Source organism: Bombus terrestris, chromosome 8 (genome assembly GCF_910591885.1).
Source record: "Bombus terrestris chromosome 8, iyBomTerr1.2, whole genome shotgun sequence".
In the NCBI taxonomy this organism is placed as follows: Eukaryota; Metazoa; Arthropoda; class Insecta; order Hymenoptera; family Apidae; genus Bombus; species Bombus terrestris.
In genome coordinates, this window is record NC_063276.1 from 7,609,477 (window position 1) to 7,624,574 (window position 15,098).

Here is a 15,098-nt window from a genome sequence, read left to right on the forward strand (position 1 = left end):
AAATATTTAACGGTCGAGCTCGATTATGCAAGCAACGTCCAAGGGCGACGTCTCGGAAATTCTGAGAACTCCTAGCAGCCACTTGTTTGCACCGGCATTCCACGGAAGTCGCTGCGAATTTCCAAGTAAGATGTTCGAATGGAATGGAAGCGATTCGTGTTCGTCAATTTGCTGTTAACGCTGAAACTGTCGGCGCTAAGGGGAAAGAAATCACGGAATTGTTCTCCGTAGGATAACGCGCGAGGCAACTTTGGAATTTCAAATCGACGGCAAAACAGCTCTAAGCTTAATCCAGCCTGGTTTATCGTAATTTCTCGATCCTTGCCCGAGGAACAGTTTTCAGGGAACTGCTGGAGTTGCGTGTCGAGCGTGAGCGTTTCGATTAATCCTTTCAGCGATGAACAACTCTTGGGAACAGAGAATAGTGAGATGGAAAATTTGTACCGCGCCGTTGAACTTTCGAACGCTTAAAAAAACACACATGTTTCTGTTTATTTACAAACGAGATTTACAGTAATAATCATGGATAGTATGATTCAAAATTTGGACATTTTTCTGCGTGTGATATACTTGCGAAGATAGTTAAATATATATATTTGTAATTAGCAAATATACAATCAAAATTTTATAAGGAGATTTCTGTTAAATGACATTGTCTGGGCAACACGGATAAGGGTAAGAAAATATGAAGATTTGCTATCTTGGAAAGATAAGAATAACGAATAAATGCGTCGTTAAAAAGTAGTCGCGATAGGAATGAAAGAGCAAGTTCGTGGCGCGATGGGATTGAAAAGTTAACGAATCGACCTGATTATTGAATTTGCTAGCGGAATAGCAACGCTGTTCAGAGAGCAGCGAGTTCTGGGCCGAATCAAATGCGAATAGCCACGGAAGTTCGTTCCGAAACTGTTCGTGCAAACAATTTAGCGCATTTACCACCGCACTGAATCGACCCGCTGTCTCGCCGAAAGCGGGTATTTCGCTCGCAAACCGCAGCCTCGGCTCGGCAACTGTTCGAAATTCCGTTTGCGGAATTTTCAACCAACTTTGTATTCGATGCTCCGTGGTAACGAGAAATTTTCGAAAACCGAGACGCCTGCTCTGTTACACCGTCCCGTAAAACTCGTTCAAGTTTTCGACACTTTCAAATTACACAGCATCTGCTGTTCCCAATTCGCAAGGAGGAAAGAAACGTTCGTAAATTCTTACGATCAAGTCGTAAGTTAGGTAATAAATTTTCACTGAAAATCGTTACCTAAATATAAGAATTTCCATCACGTAATATGTACTTAGGTTTAATTCGTTATTTGATTGGTTGAAAGTTTAGCTGTTTTCGCACAAATTACACTTTCGTACTGTTCGCGTTAAAATTTCGAGAAACAAAAAAAGAAAAAAGAGAAAGGAAAAAGGTCGAAGTTATGGTAAAGTTCAAAGCACCTCGGATAATAGGGAACTTAGGCTAAACGGGACTCGGATAACCGCTATAATCTTAAGCGATTCAAATTTAATCTATCTATATGGTCCTACAGAACATGCACACATACAGACGCATACATAGGAAGACATTCAGAAACAAAACGAAGAGAAAGAAGAAGCTGCAGGGCAAAACGAGGGTGGCCTCGTGTCGGGAAAAGAGGGATAATCTGAAAGCAGCCAGGAGATGACGTTCTCCCGGGAATTCAGGATCTCGTGCGTTTCCCTGGGAGAGAAGGGTGTGTTCCCAGAGCAGATACGAGCTGGGCAACGGAATACCGAGAGGGGGCAGAGGCAATCAATGCATTCCAGCACCTGCCTTTTGTGCGTGTTACAGCCCTGACAGTCACCCAAAACCTGCCCCGCGCTCTGTATACTTTCCTGCTTGGCTGCTTTGCAGCGTTTCTCATTTCCTCTTTCTCTTGGTTTCTTAACCAGCAACATTCTTTCGTAATACATGTATGTATGCATTATGCATAATATTACCCATATACCTATATTTATGACATCTATCAACGTACTCGATTATCCGCCTCTCTGTTTCGATGTTCCGTAATTCCGTATAAAGTCGGCTCGCAAACCTACTATTGATTTCGTTGGAATGTGTGCGCTCGATGACGTGAAACTTTTCCAACAGCTGTTGAATCTTGTACGCCTCGTTCCGCGTTGAATTTCACGAAAGAAATCTTACGCAACGAAGATAATGACGAGCTTGGAACTCCTGGAACCTATATTAAACAAATCGAAACTTTATCTTTTTCAAGGAATATTCTTTATCGAACATTATACAACTTCTATTTCTAATCGGTTCTGATTAGTATCGTAATTACATCGCGGATATTTCTGCGTAATTTGAGAATGCAAAAATCGCAATAAAAGATATGAAAACCAGAGGACTGTACAGAATATAATATTTAGTATACAAAACAAATGTTTACTTTGGTTCTTGTTCCTTTGTTCGTTGAGTTATGTTCCTAGGATTTCTTAACCTGGTTATAAGCGTGGAAGCCTTCGGAATGGGTAACGAACCTACGAAGCGGTTTTTCGACCTCGTACGAATTCTTGAATGAAGGGCAAGTTAGAAAGGAAGTTGAGATCCTCTGGGGCGCATTGCAGACTCATATGGGTGCATACACCAATGAGGATCATTTCAGGTTGGGGCCCAGCGGGATCTACCTGCCCTTCCATCTTACGAAAATGTCCTGCCAGTCCTTTGCTGGCTTTCGTCCCGCTCGGACGGTTCTTCGTCGAGCCTATGAGTCACGGTCTCGTGTTACGCGTAAATACCATTCGATTCAACTTCCTCCATAAATCGCTTTTTTTCTCTTAGTCGTCGTGTATAGATAAATCACGATAACGACGCTATCGGCCAAGTGTTTTCCATTTCGCCTCTCAGATATAGCGTGCGCGAACCAGTGTGTGTCTCGAAGCTGGGGACGGTTTCGTCGATCGATTCGTCAGAGTCAGAGTTGCCAAGAGAAACTCGAGCGATTCAGCGGCTCGACACGAGTCTCTTGATAAACTTTTTTGCCGTATTTATCGGCTTATTCGGCTAAAGGTAAACGCTTTAGCCGTATTCTCGCGTGTGATATACATTGCTGGCAGAGGATACGATACCGTTGTTTGTGAATCAGTGCTCGACGTGATTGCCATTTTAAACACGCGCCAAGGCTACGTGGATCTACAAATTAGAATTTAAAAGGGTCCCCTGCGCTTTCAAACGATCGTTTAGAAGGTCAGTACAGATTGCCATATTTACTTTCGTTTCGTCCATGTTGATTGCGATCTTGCTTTCGTTTCCGGCGAAGAAATTTAAATTTCATTTTACGAACGACACGTTGCACTAAAATGGAAACGGCTGATCATGCTTATCGATAACGTTTCTTTGTTCGTTACTCGATTCGGGTTAAAAATATTTATTTACGTTTCGCCGAAATTAAGAAACCTTCTAACGATAGAAAGATGCATCTGGATCGAAAGTGACCCAGTAAAAAGGGTTGAAAGGGAGCTGGAACGAGGTCTGTGACCTTGGAAAATTTACGAGGAATAGAGAGAACGACCGTTGTCGTTATGTTTGCACCGCGATAACGTATATCTGGTACGGTTGATAACAATGCCAGAAACGGTGTGTGTGTGTGTGTGTGTGTACGCGGCGATAAATTCTTTTCTTTGGTTGCGTTGAAACCGTTGTTGCTAGTCTTTTCTTTTTTTTCTTTTTTCTAAGCGAAACGTACGCCGTTCGTTCCGCGAGAACGGACACAAGCTCGGAAAGAAATACGTTTTCTGGGCTGCTTCGAAGGCTGTCACGATGGAAAACTCGGCCTCTGATTTATTCACGTCGGCTGGATTTTACACTCGTCGACGATTCCTACGGGTTTCGAAAAGCTTCCCTTTGCCTCTCTCTTTGTACGCAACGGCTTTTATTTACAGCTTGATACGAGTTCGTACTCTTTCCGTTCTTTTCTACGATCTCACGTGGCGACAGCCTGCATCGGTTCAGGTATTGGGTCGCTCAATAAGTTCATCGTTCTATTATGTAGGTCGCTATTCGAAAGCAGACCTGGGAATTTTCATATCGGACAGAATATGAAAAACGACGAGTTATTTATTTATCCTTATCGGTGAGATTTTTTGAAATTTTCAAAATCAATCAAACTAATCTCTTATCTCAGTTAACTCTTTCAACTTGACACAGTCGACGAAATGTAAAATTTCCAGAATTATTTCAGAAAATATTCAACTAGAAAGTAAAACAAACGCTTCTTTCATCCAACGCAGGTTCTGCGAAATTTTCTAAATTTAGTAGAAACGTTCTACGGAATTTTAAACACACTTGTCCCAGAACGTAGAAGAGAAGCATTTCAACTACTCTCGAAGATAGCAAGATAGACCACTCGAGATATTTTATTTTTTTTTCTTTTTTTTTTTTTTTTTGCCAACGTTATCTTCGTTCGTCTGTCGAAAGTGCTTCCAGATTTCTAAATGTATAACAATCTGCTGTAACAAACAGCATAAGGCGATTCATCTCGATCGCGATACTTTTCACGGTGTTTATTGTAGCAACACGACTAGCGCGCATGCACGCGGTGTTGGTTTATTTATGTGACGAGAGAGACGCCAGGGTGTGCGCTTAGCGTTTCCAAGTGGTATTTGCAATGCAAAACTCGATCGGCACGAAGGTCGTTAATTATGCACTGCACGGTACGCAACAATAGAACTCGATGGTGTTTCGTGCTACGACAATACTGTCTTTCTCTCTTACGGTGTATCGTTCCCTCATCGATACGTTTAAAGCCGAATTAAAGTGGATACTACGATAAAAATGTCGCCTTTTTCCTTCTTCGATGATTTCAAATTTCATATTTCGATCGTTTCGACGGTATTTTTATTACGTACGATCATTGATGTCACGATAGATTTTACGTGTCTGACAAGTTGTATTTTTAAAGCATTATTTATAGAATTTATTTCCTACTAAAATGCTAGTTGGATAGAGACACAGTGTTGCAACGAACAGCGTGTTAATTTGAAATTCCTGTTCGAAGAGCCATAACTCCAAGTTGACGTATTCAGCTGTTAATCTCGCCCGTTATGGTATCGAGTTACGGTTGCGCGAGGGACGAAACTTCTAATTGGAACACATTATTTCTAAACGCACGATAAACCCGAACGCACTTCCTTGTGAATCACGCGGATTAATTAGTGGGGATTACGGTGGCGGTAATTGGTCGAGGTTACGCATTCTCGTCACGCTACCAGATGCACGGGATCAGAAAAATCATCGAGAAGCGTGTAAAATAGATACGCGTATATCGAAACGAACAAAGAAAAAATTCCTACGAATCCTGTGTATATCTGTTAGTTTATAAATACGACCTAGATAGCCACTTACAAAAATCCTCTATTTTTGTTCAAATAAAATGCCACAGAATTTCAGCGCGTAGTTTGTAATTTCTATACTGAAACCAAGAACTCTGCAATAATACTATAAAGAATTTTATTAATATCCACGTTGTCTCATACTTGTTTAAATAATAATTATATATAATAGTAATTATAGTTATATCACACTTTGTTTAAATAATAATACTCTTTTTAGAAGATGTACAATTTCTTGTGCCGGCGGCTGTATACGTCTTCTCGTGGGAAGACACGTGTGGTGTAGTTCTTCTTTCTTCAAAACGTCTGATGTTTCCCTTACGACTTTCTTCCTCGAATGAATGACATTCAAGTGATTCATAGACGTGCATTCAATGGCGTAAACGTGGAATCCGTGGTTTGGCGACTGGCCGGCCGTTTAATCCGTTGATATATCGTACGTTGGTCAGGCATGAAAGTAAAAAGCAGCAGCGGTTATCTAGATCAGGAGAAACTCGAACATCCATTTATTCACGTGCTGTGTATTGTGCAACGCGATATTGCAGCGAAGGAAGTCGGCGAGGAAGTCGCAGAAATTAAAATGTTACGGGGCTGGTCGCGCGTTGTCGTGGCCGACTCTCCAGCTTATTTCTTCGTTCGAATGGAATGCGTCGCACGCTCTCATTTTTTAAACAACCGACGAGTTTCGTTTACCATATTAATAGATAATAATAGACTGGCGACGAGAGCAATAGAATACTTTGGCATCCTTAGTTTTTGTTAAATATATTTCAAGCGAAAATAAAACTCGACTCACTTTTGGCAACTGGTTTATTGTGATGAGATATAGCTTCGACAATTCATCAATTTTCATTCAACAACAACTAAGAAACAATTTCATTTCGCCTGACAATTTAACCTTACTTTTAATTTATGCACTTCAAGTCTATCTTTACATCGGGCGCTGTTTGTTATTTCTACACTTCTTGCAGTTCCCGGAATATTTCACACTGCGATACGATTGTATTAATTTAGATACAGGTAGCGCGCGTTCCACGCGATTTGCGAGAACAAAGCGTGGATCCTGTCTTACGACAACGATTAATCGTACTGTAAGAGCTTGTTGCTAATCGGACAAGCACGTTATTGTTTGAAAGGGTCGGAACATTTAACAGGATTTATTTCCACTGCAAACTCCTCAATTTCTATGGTACTTACGTTGCTAGGTTTTTAGAACGTCGATCCATAGATGGTACGAGCGTAATTCCGTTTCCGATTCTCATCGGCTAATAGCCTTAACTACGTCGATCGATCACGCAGATAGAAAGGCGAATCGAAAAAGAGAGGAAAGAAAAGAGGCGGACTGGCATGGTAAGCTCGTTAAACGAAAGAACGCGTGCTGCAACCAGCGAATCGAAGAAATTAACGCGCTCGTGGAAGAGGAGGACGACGAGCTCGAAGCGCGACACTCGAGAGCCTATTTCCTCGCTGAAAAGCGCCGTTTCCAGTTCCATCCGACTTCCTCCTCGTATCTCTTCGACTTTGATAGCGCAGAACCGCCTCTGTTCGTTCGTTGTAAATTTGCCCGGTACCCACGCCTTCTAATCCAGTGCAAAGTTAATTACCACGTGCCCTGAACTCACGGGACTACCACGGTATTCCTCTGTAGGGAAGCTATTCTCATAAATCCTCTCTGTCTCGTCGTACACGCGCGCATCTCCTCGTGAACATACTGAACCGATGCAGCGGTCTCTGATCCTGATACCGTCCCTGTCGTGCTACAGCTAACCCATGTTTATGTTAATTCAAATTTTCATCGAATGGTTCGTCAAACGAGATGAAACGTCTCTGGTGTTTAGATAGCGTAATAATGGCTCAATTCTGATGATAATTTATGGTACTATATTTATGTATTAGCTCGTTCGGAAAGTTTCAATCGTTTTGTAAGGAAATAATAGACGCTCAACGTTCTTTGTTTTACGCTTGTCGAATTACGTACGATCCGTTTTGTTCTGTTGAGATAAACACACAGACTTGGTTTCACGTTTATACGAAGGTGCAGTGTTGTGAAAAACACGTTTGCGGAGGAAAGATACTTTTCGAACAATCGAATAGATTTTACTATATTAACCGCGGTTGTTTCTTTTTTAAATCGTCGTCTCCGTGAAATATTGCAAATACACTGTGACAATCCAATATTAATAACGCGCAGTGAAACTGTCGAAATTTTATCGCGTTGCATTTTGAACATGTCACATTTTATAGTATATTTGGCGAATTTTGTGCAACGTTACAACCAAACTTGCCGTGGACTTATAAACGTCACAGTCGTCTCACTGGATACGCTGGATGTTGGTAAAACGTCGGACCCCCATACGCTATTGTTGGACAGAGTACAATAATTTTCATGGGACGAGAATTTGTTTCTGAAGGTCTGTGAGAAAAATAGGTCGGTGGTTTTGAACAGGGAAAAGAAAGCGGATGAAAAGTCGTACACTGGAGGGATAGTCAATGGTGAAAGAGCAGGTCGGTGATCCATTTGGAACCTTTGCATCCTTTTGTGTCTGGCTGATGGAGACTCGCTTGTCCCCTAGGTTGGAGGATCCTCATAATTGGGAAATAAATCGTGACAGAGACAGGTCGCCGCGGGCATTCGGCCTGAAATGATCTCGTTTCTAAAAGCACACCACGCACGAAAACCGGCGTGCAAGTAATAACAGACGTTGAAACGGGAGGGGAATGCGAGAGAGCGGACCGCGTGCACGACCTCGAATAAATAATTCATGAAACGATAAACGCGCTCGTGCGCGCGCGGCCGGATGCGTTATCCGGCCGATAGATTCACCTGCGCATAATTTCCTCGATGATTTTATTTGTCGACGGGTTTATTCGTCTTTGAAAAGATTACCGATTATTCGGAGTCGGAGAGTGGTCAGGTGAAAACGGAGACAAAGTTTTTTTTTTTTTTCTTTATATTTATTAAAATTCACAATTTGTCCAATTTGGACATTTGGTGGAATTTTTTAACGGTTAAATTAGCATGTTGGTGGCTACCCCCAGCGGGGTACCATCCTCGTATTTCTTAGGTTATGTCCTTTATTAGGTCTGCTGGGTGCTTCCTTTTTAGTCTTCTGTCCATATTTATGGTTTTATATGTTTCCGCAGCTAGCCGGTTTATGTGTGTTGCTATTCTTGATTTGTATTTCTCGGAGTATCTGTTAATTTCTTCCTTGACCATTGGCATTCCTAGGTCCCTTCGTATATCTTCGTTTCTGACGTACCAAGGTCCGTTTACTATTGTTCTGAGGATTTTAGCCTGTATTACCTCTATTTTGTTTATATGGCTCATTGCTGCCGTCCCCCATAGTGGTATTCCGTACGTTCAGATTAGTTTTATGATCGTTTTATATATTTTTAATTTATTTTCTGTGCTTAGTTTGGATTTTCGGCTTGTTAGCCAATGCATTTGGGAGACAAAGTGTCACGATGCTGTTGAGTATTTTGACTGGATTAGAAACTGAACGAGGGTCGAAGCATAGTTAGAGTGGAAGCGAAGACGTTGAATCGTGGATTTGGTTAAGATGCGAGGAGAACAGTGGTTTCTTTTATGGAATGTAATTTTTTAACTGAACAGCGATGATATTCACGGAGGAGAGAAAAAAAGAGAAGAAATAATGAAACAGTCGATTGTACGCACAGCACAGTGGTGGTACAGTATCGATATCTGAATTTAATTAAAGTACAGTAATTAGTGATACGTTAGATTAAATAGCTACAACTTTCTTATGGAATCGTTAGATTATAAATTTAAATCGTTTGTTAACGGTATAGTGGCAATATTTTTAGAGGTTACTGTATATGGGGTAGTGTTCTTGTTTAAAGGTTGTATATTATCACGATGATTACAAAGGATAAAATGATTGTAGTTTAGTTAGTCAAAATGTTCTATTTGAAACACAGCTTGTTAAAAAGAGGCAACTGTCGAAAGATCTTCCAGTCATCCCTATTGTTACGTCTTTTTAATGGCGCTGATAAAACCGTTGAAAAGCGAGAGAAAGGAGTTTGAAAATTGCCGACATGTCTATTATCATCCTCCTTCTTTGCTCTTTGTGTCGTCGGGCAATCCGTTTTCTAAGCATTGCCTTTCAATTCGACGGAGCGAAACGTGGTTACGCCCGAGTCCGCGGGGGAGAGACAGAAATGCGAACAGTCAGCAAGTCCCATCGCCTGCTGACCAGGCACGTACATAGGAAACCTCGAGAGTAGTTTCTCCGCAGCGGCGTCAGCAAGTTACTATCGTGGCTCTCTTATAGTCGTTTGACGTAGCTCGTCTGAAATTTAATGCGCCGCTGCGATTCTGGCAAATATGCTTCGCATCTGTTAGCTAACTTCTTCCCTCGAAAACTTTTAGTTCCTGTTCGAACGTAATCCTTATCGAATTATCCTTCGTTAATTCTTCGTCTATCTATGTTCCTCGCCTTTAGCTACCGATGTCTCTTAGCTATATTTTTGAAATTTTCCATCCTCAAACCTGGATTCACTATTTTCCAGCAAACTTTATATTTTCTTTCGATATTTTTACGTCGAACGGTCTGCAGAAGTTTCGAATATTGAAGCTTCAAATATTATAGGCATTTTTTTACCTATGTTGCCTACGTAAAAGTTAAATCTATGTCGCCTCTATAAAATCGATTCGGGAACATAGCGTGTTAATCCGATAAGTATGCAGAACTCCAGCTATAAAATGCCAGCCTTCGATCTAATGGTTAATTCAATCGGCGTCCCGCGAACTTTTCTTCGAATCTCTTCCTCATTCTTAGTTTCTTCTACTCTGTCGATTACCTATTCGCGAGCGATTCCGCGAAAAGTTTCTTTCGTATTCTCCTCCATTACCCTCTATCTCTTTTTCCTTATTTGATATCATTGGAAGTCCAGGAACGGGGCTCATTGAAAGCTTTCGTATCCGATTGCGCGAATTCGTTAGATTCCTGATAGTCGATTCACGTGATCGTTATCTCGTGCGTGGCCCATCGTGGCTTCGCAAACAACGTGAATCAACCGTGTTAACTGTACTCAAATATTACTCAAATGTGTCGTTATCGGCTTGCCGGCTGTTGACTATAGGTGTAAAAAGATCTACTCGGCTCCGGTTCCTTTTCCCTTATCTCCTATCATCTCGCCAGCTATCTGTTTGCTGGAAATATAAATACGTTTCTTGGCCCGTCTGTCGCGATAAGATAGCGTTTCGCTATGTTATTCGCAAACAATCCACGCGGCTTTGAATTTAACGCTAGAACTCCTTTCGATGACTGTTCGCTTCGTTTCCAACTCGTTTGCTTCTTATTTATTTGTCTAACTCTTTGTTTCACTCATTTATCTATTTCTCAGGTTTCAGACAAATATTTGGTCACGATCAGGTTGAAATTTGAACGTTAACATTTGTACCGTAAAAATGGTGTCGACCTTTGTAAAGCGTACGATATATATATATATATAGAAGTACGTATCGCACACGCAAAATGTTTTTGGTCACGCGTTCGATTTCGATTTTCTTTATCCGAGTGTTTGCAGCAGAACCCGATAATAGCCTGCCAATGCTATCTTATCGTGACTTTTTGTAGAAATGTTTTGTCGACTCGATTGATAACACGGATGAGATCAAACTCTGCTGTAAAGTGGATCTATATCGACTTGTTACTCTAGTCGTTGCTTTCGTCATGTGATGTAATAATTGGCTGAGAGGAATTTGTCGTATAATTATCGATGATTCGTCATATAATTTCTTCATTATCTTTATAACCAATAAATATTATAGAATTTCAGACTGATTCATATGGATATAATTCATTTCAGTAAAAACAAAGCAGCTCGTTAAACAATAGGAATTCGTGTGTTTACTTGACGTGTTTTCCTCGGTGAATAGATTAATGTACGCGTAGTTCATTTCTGTCGTGTTATTTATTTAAAAGCAAACGAATTACGTATATGGTTACCTGTGGTGATAAACTCGTTATCGGCTTATCTGTCCATATTCGAATTAATTAGCGAATAAGAAGCTATATCGAGATAAAAATACGAAGGGAAATAATCGTTTATCATCTTCCCCTCTATAATCATTGGTGCTCGCCATTCATTTCAGACCGGCGTAAAATGAGCGCGATAACGTCCAGTCTTATTTTTGTCGATAAACTCGGTTGGACTATTGCGAACGACAAATATTTGTCGACTTTCTCGATATATTCGTTGAGGTCGTTCGATGACCGATTGCGATAAGTATTTTGCAAAATTACGATTTATGTTTCCAAGAGCCTTGAATAATTTTTCTAATCATTTTTACTTGCTCATTTTTTTTTTTTTTTTTTTTTTTTTTTTACCAATAAGTTGGTTCTCGGTCAGCGAACGAGCAACGTTTTCCCAAATGTCGAAGGAAAAGCCAAAGCCCCGTAATTCCTGGCATTAAAATTCCAGTCGGCCGAGACAGAAAGAAAGTTCCTTTCGGGGTCGGACGGATAAATCGACGAATAGATTAATCGAAGCGAGAGAGGATGAGCTATAACTGTGGATGATTTACTTCGTTCATCGGCTACGTCGAACCCCTCTTTTGTACCAGTCCACTCCCGCATTGATAGCCTGCTCGGCTATCCGTGATAAATAATGAATGTTCGAATATCATAGCGCTGACGCGGAGCCAGGGGCTGAGAGGAAATGAAAGAAACCGAGATTCGAATACGACAGGGTGCTATTTTAATCCCATTGAGCCGGAATTAGAGCTTGTTTTTAAATTGTGCGTGGTGTGGTGTATAGTCTTGTATGATTGAAAACGAAGACTGTCAGGTTCAAAGACTGTAAGCCTTTTAAAAACAGCACGACATGTCGAACGTGTCCGGAATATCGACTCCACGGTGTTCCGATTTGCTTAAAGAAATATCGTTAACGTTGTCAATGGCTGTGTTTCATAATTTCGAATGTCTAGCGGCACGATCGGAGAATATGTATAAATAAAGAAAAGGAAAGGAAACAAGTGAGAAACAAATAGATGAAAATGCGCGTTTTAATTTCGCCTCTCATCTCCTCCATGGCGTTATTTCTTTCGATACACTCAACACTCGGCTCGATTGGGTCAGTTAACGAAAGTGGCCTCGATGGCGCGCACGATTTTAATTCAACGATCGTTCGGCGATCGTGTGGCGATTAAACGTTTTCAGTTTCGGCGTCATTAGCGAGCGCGCGGATAAATAAAATGGAATTGAAGTGTGCTCGATCGGTGATAATCGACGTAACACGATCGAAAGTGTAAAGAAGAGAGAAACGAAACGAGCTTTCTACTATTATTTGCGCCGCGTAAATGTCATTGTGGAAGTTCGTGGGAGTTATCACCGAAGAGCCGCGTGTGATTACATAATTGATACGCTGCTTGGTTCACCGGAACGATGATAATATTCCTCTTCCGTTCAACATTCGTATCATTAAGTCTTGGAATGAAAAAGTTGCGTGGATGTCGTTACGATCTCCGTTTCTTTCTTATCGAGAAGTTTCGTCCGCGAGATTAATGGTGCTACGCAAACTTCACTGTCATCGTTGATTGCTTGTAATTCAAAGGCAGTTTGCACAGTAGAGGAAATGTTCTTTTGCCGTCATTTGCAATGCGAGTGGTGTTATTTTCGCCGCGTGTTACAAGTGGAATATTCCACGATAGTCCTTCGCTTTCGATCGTATTATTTAACGTTTCGATCTCGTCGCGATTCGAGTAACGTGTTTTGTCTACGGAGGTGCATCGTGGAATTCAAAGCCTCGATCGAACATCGATTTCTTTACCTCTAATTATATATTCGTTTTATACAGTCGGTCGACAGAGATTTTGCATTCTCTGACAACGCTATTTTTATTCTTATTCCAACTATCTCAGAATAATTTTATTATTAGAGAAGATACTATTATCGTTTCGGACATTATGTTACTGTATGCTATCATACGTCCTATACTTAAATAAATAAGAATTATCGTTAACTTTATTTGAACAATAAAGTGGCATTTTATAAGTCACACCGAAATTTGTTCTACAACGGAGAACAACCACCATCGATATCAGTTAACGAAATTTAGACGACCAACTTATCGTTATCCTCCTTATCGTCTATCGTGTATCGATTAAGAGAATTCGATCGGCTTGGATTCGCTTAACGGATATACAGTAGCCAGACTAATGTTTCTTGCGCGATACGCATCGTCGACATTAGCGGTAGCTCGTTTAGGAAGTAGGAACGCGATGACTCAAGCCAGCTAGATTTGCTCGCACGGCATGAATCGTTGCGCTCGTTAGAACGCGGAGTTCGCGCGATACATCCGTGCCGGTTGCGAAACACGGGCAAATTGGTGCACGTTTAAAAAGCGTGACGTTCGTAGACGAGAGTCGTGAGTGTCGACTCTGTAAACGCGACTCGCGTCATCGCCATCACCACCGGACCATGATTAATAGAACGACTAAAAGGAAATTAATAAATGATAGGAAATTTAATATACATGAAGCTAATTAACCAGTATGTAAATGTTATAATAAATGGATTAGCCGACACATACTTGTAACTATCGTGTACGCAAGTCTGATTATTCCATGCAAAGTTCAAGGTTGAATTTTAAAACGTCGATGCTTCGCAGCAGCTTCGAGCAACTCTGCTATATCCTATAAATATTTAGAGAGGAGTCATCGTGCGTGAAAAGTTCCATCTCGTAAAGCGTGCATGTACTAATAATAGACTATTCTCTGATACTCGATCTGTAATCATTTGGAGCACGACTTGAAGGAGAAATAAAATAGAGAGAGAGAAAGAGGAGAGTTGGGAGTAGCGCGCTGGCTAACACGTTTGCCGGGTACAAAAAGCAGATTAAGCGTCAGTGGTTAAGAGTCGAGGAAGAGAAAGTCAACGAACCAATAGCAGCCAGTCCCTGTGCCTGATTGAGCCTGAATGCCGTGTTCTGGCTTTTATTAAGCGCAATCTCTCAGATTCGGTCCGCAACACCCGCCCCCCCCCTCCCCTTCCTTTCTCTGTCGACTGGCTCGCGCGTGTCTCGTGCTTTTAACGAGCGTTTTACGAGCTTTTGTTCGGCCTGCTCTCCCGCTCTGCACCTTTTGTCAGGAATGCAATACGTGAACAAAACGCAACCGCGTATAATGCTCCTACGCGGACAAAACACGGGTACAATCTCGGCTGATACAGGCTCGGGGTCAGACGCGTTCCACGCGATCAACAGAATACCACCGAGGATCGTCGATCTCCGTTCTATTCGTGTTCTGTCCGCTGTTCGCCAGCCAGCAGATATTCGAGCCGCTTTCTTGCCTTTGGATAAACGCGAACATGCTTCTTCAATGACATACCGGTAATTTACTCTTCGTCAGATGCAAATATGTCTTTTTGTCGCGATGCAGCTTCACATCCTGGCGATAATCGACGTGCTCGATACTTTTGAGAAAGCTTCGACTCCCTTTCGTGTGGAAATGCGTGTGTCGTGATAGCAGGCGAAAGAAACTTTAGAGAAGTCACGAAATTGTGATTACCACGAATGTACATAGAAGGCAGAAATACGCGCAAGTAAAGATGACGCGAACAACGAGCAAACAGTCCACGTGAGTTGACATTTGCTCACGGCTCGATTAGCATCGTAAACCTTCTTCTAGGATGAGGCCATAATTAGATTCGCGGTCTGCTCGTGACAAGCTACTTAAAGCCTTCCTCTCCTTCTCTCTCTCCCCCCCCCCCCCTGTCTCTCTC

The 15,098-nt window shown here is 41.5% G+C and overlaps 1 protein-coding gene across 5 annotated transcripts in view; it reads left to right on the forward strand.

Annotated features, from left to right (window-relative positions):
* Positions 1-15,098, forward strand: part of LOC100643532 (probable JmjC domain-containing histone demethylation protein 2C) — a 227,361-nt gene that overhangs the window by 201,591 nt on the left and 10,672 nt on the right. The gene's annotated exons all lie outside the window — the stretch shown is intronic.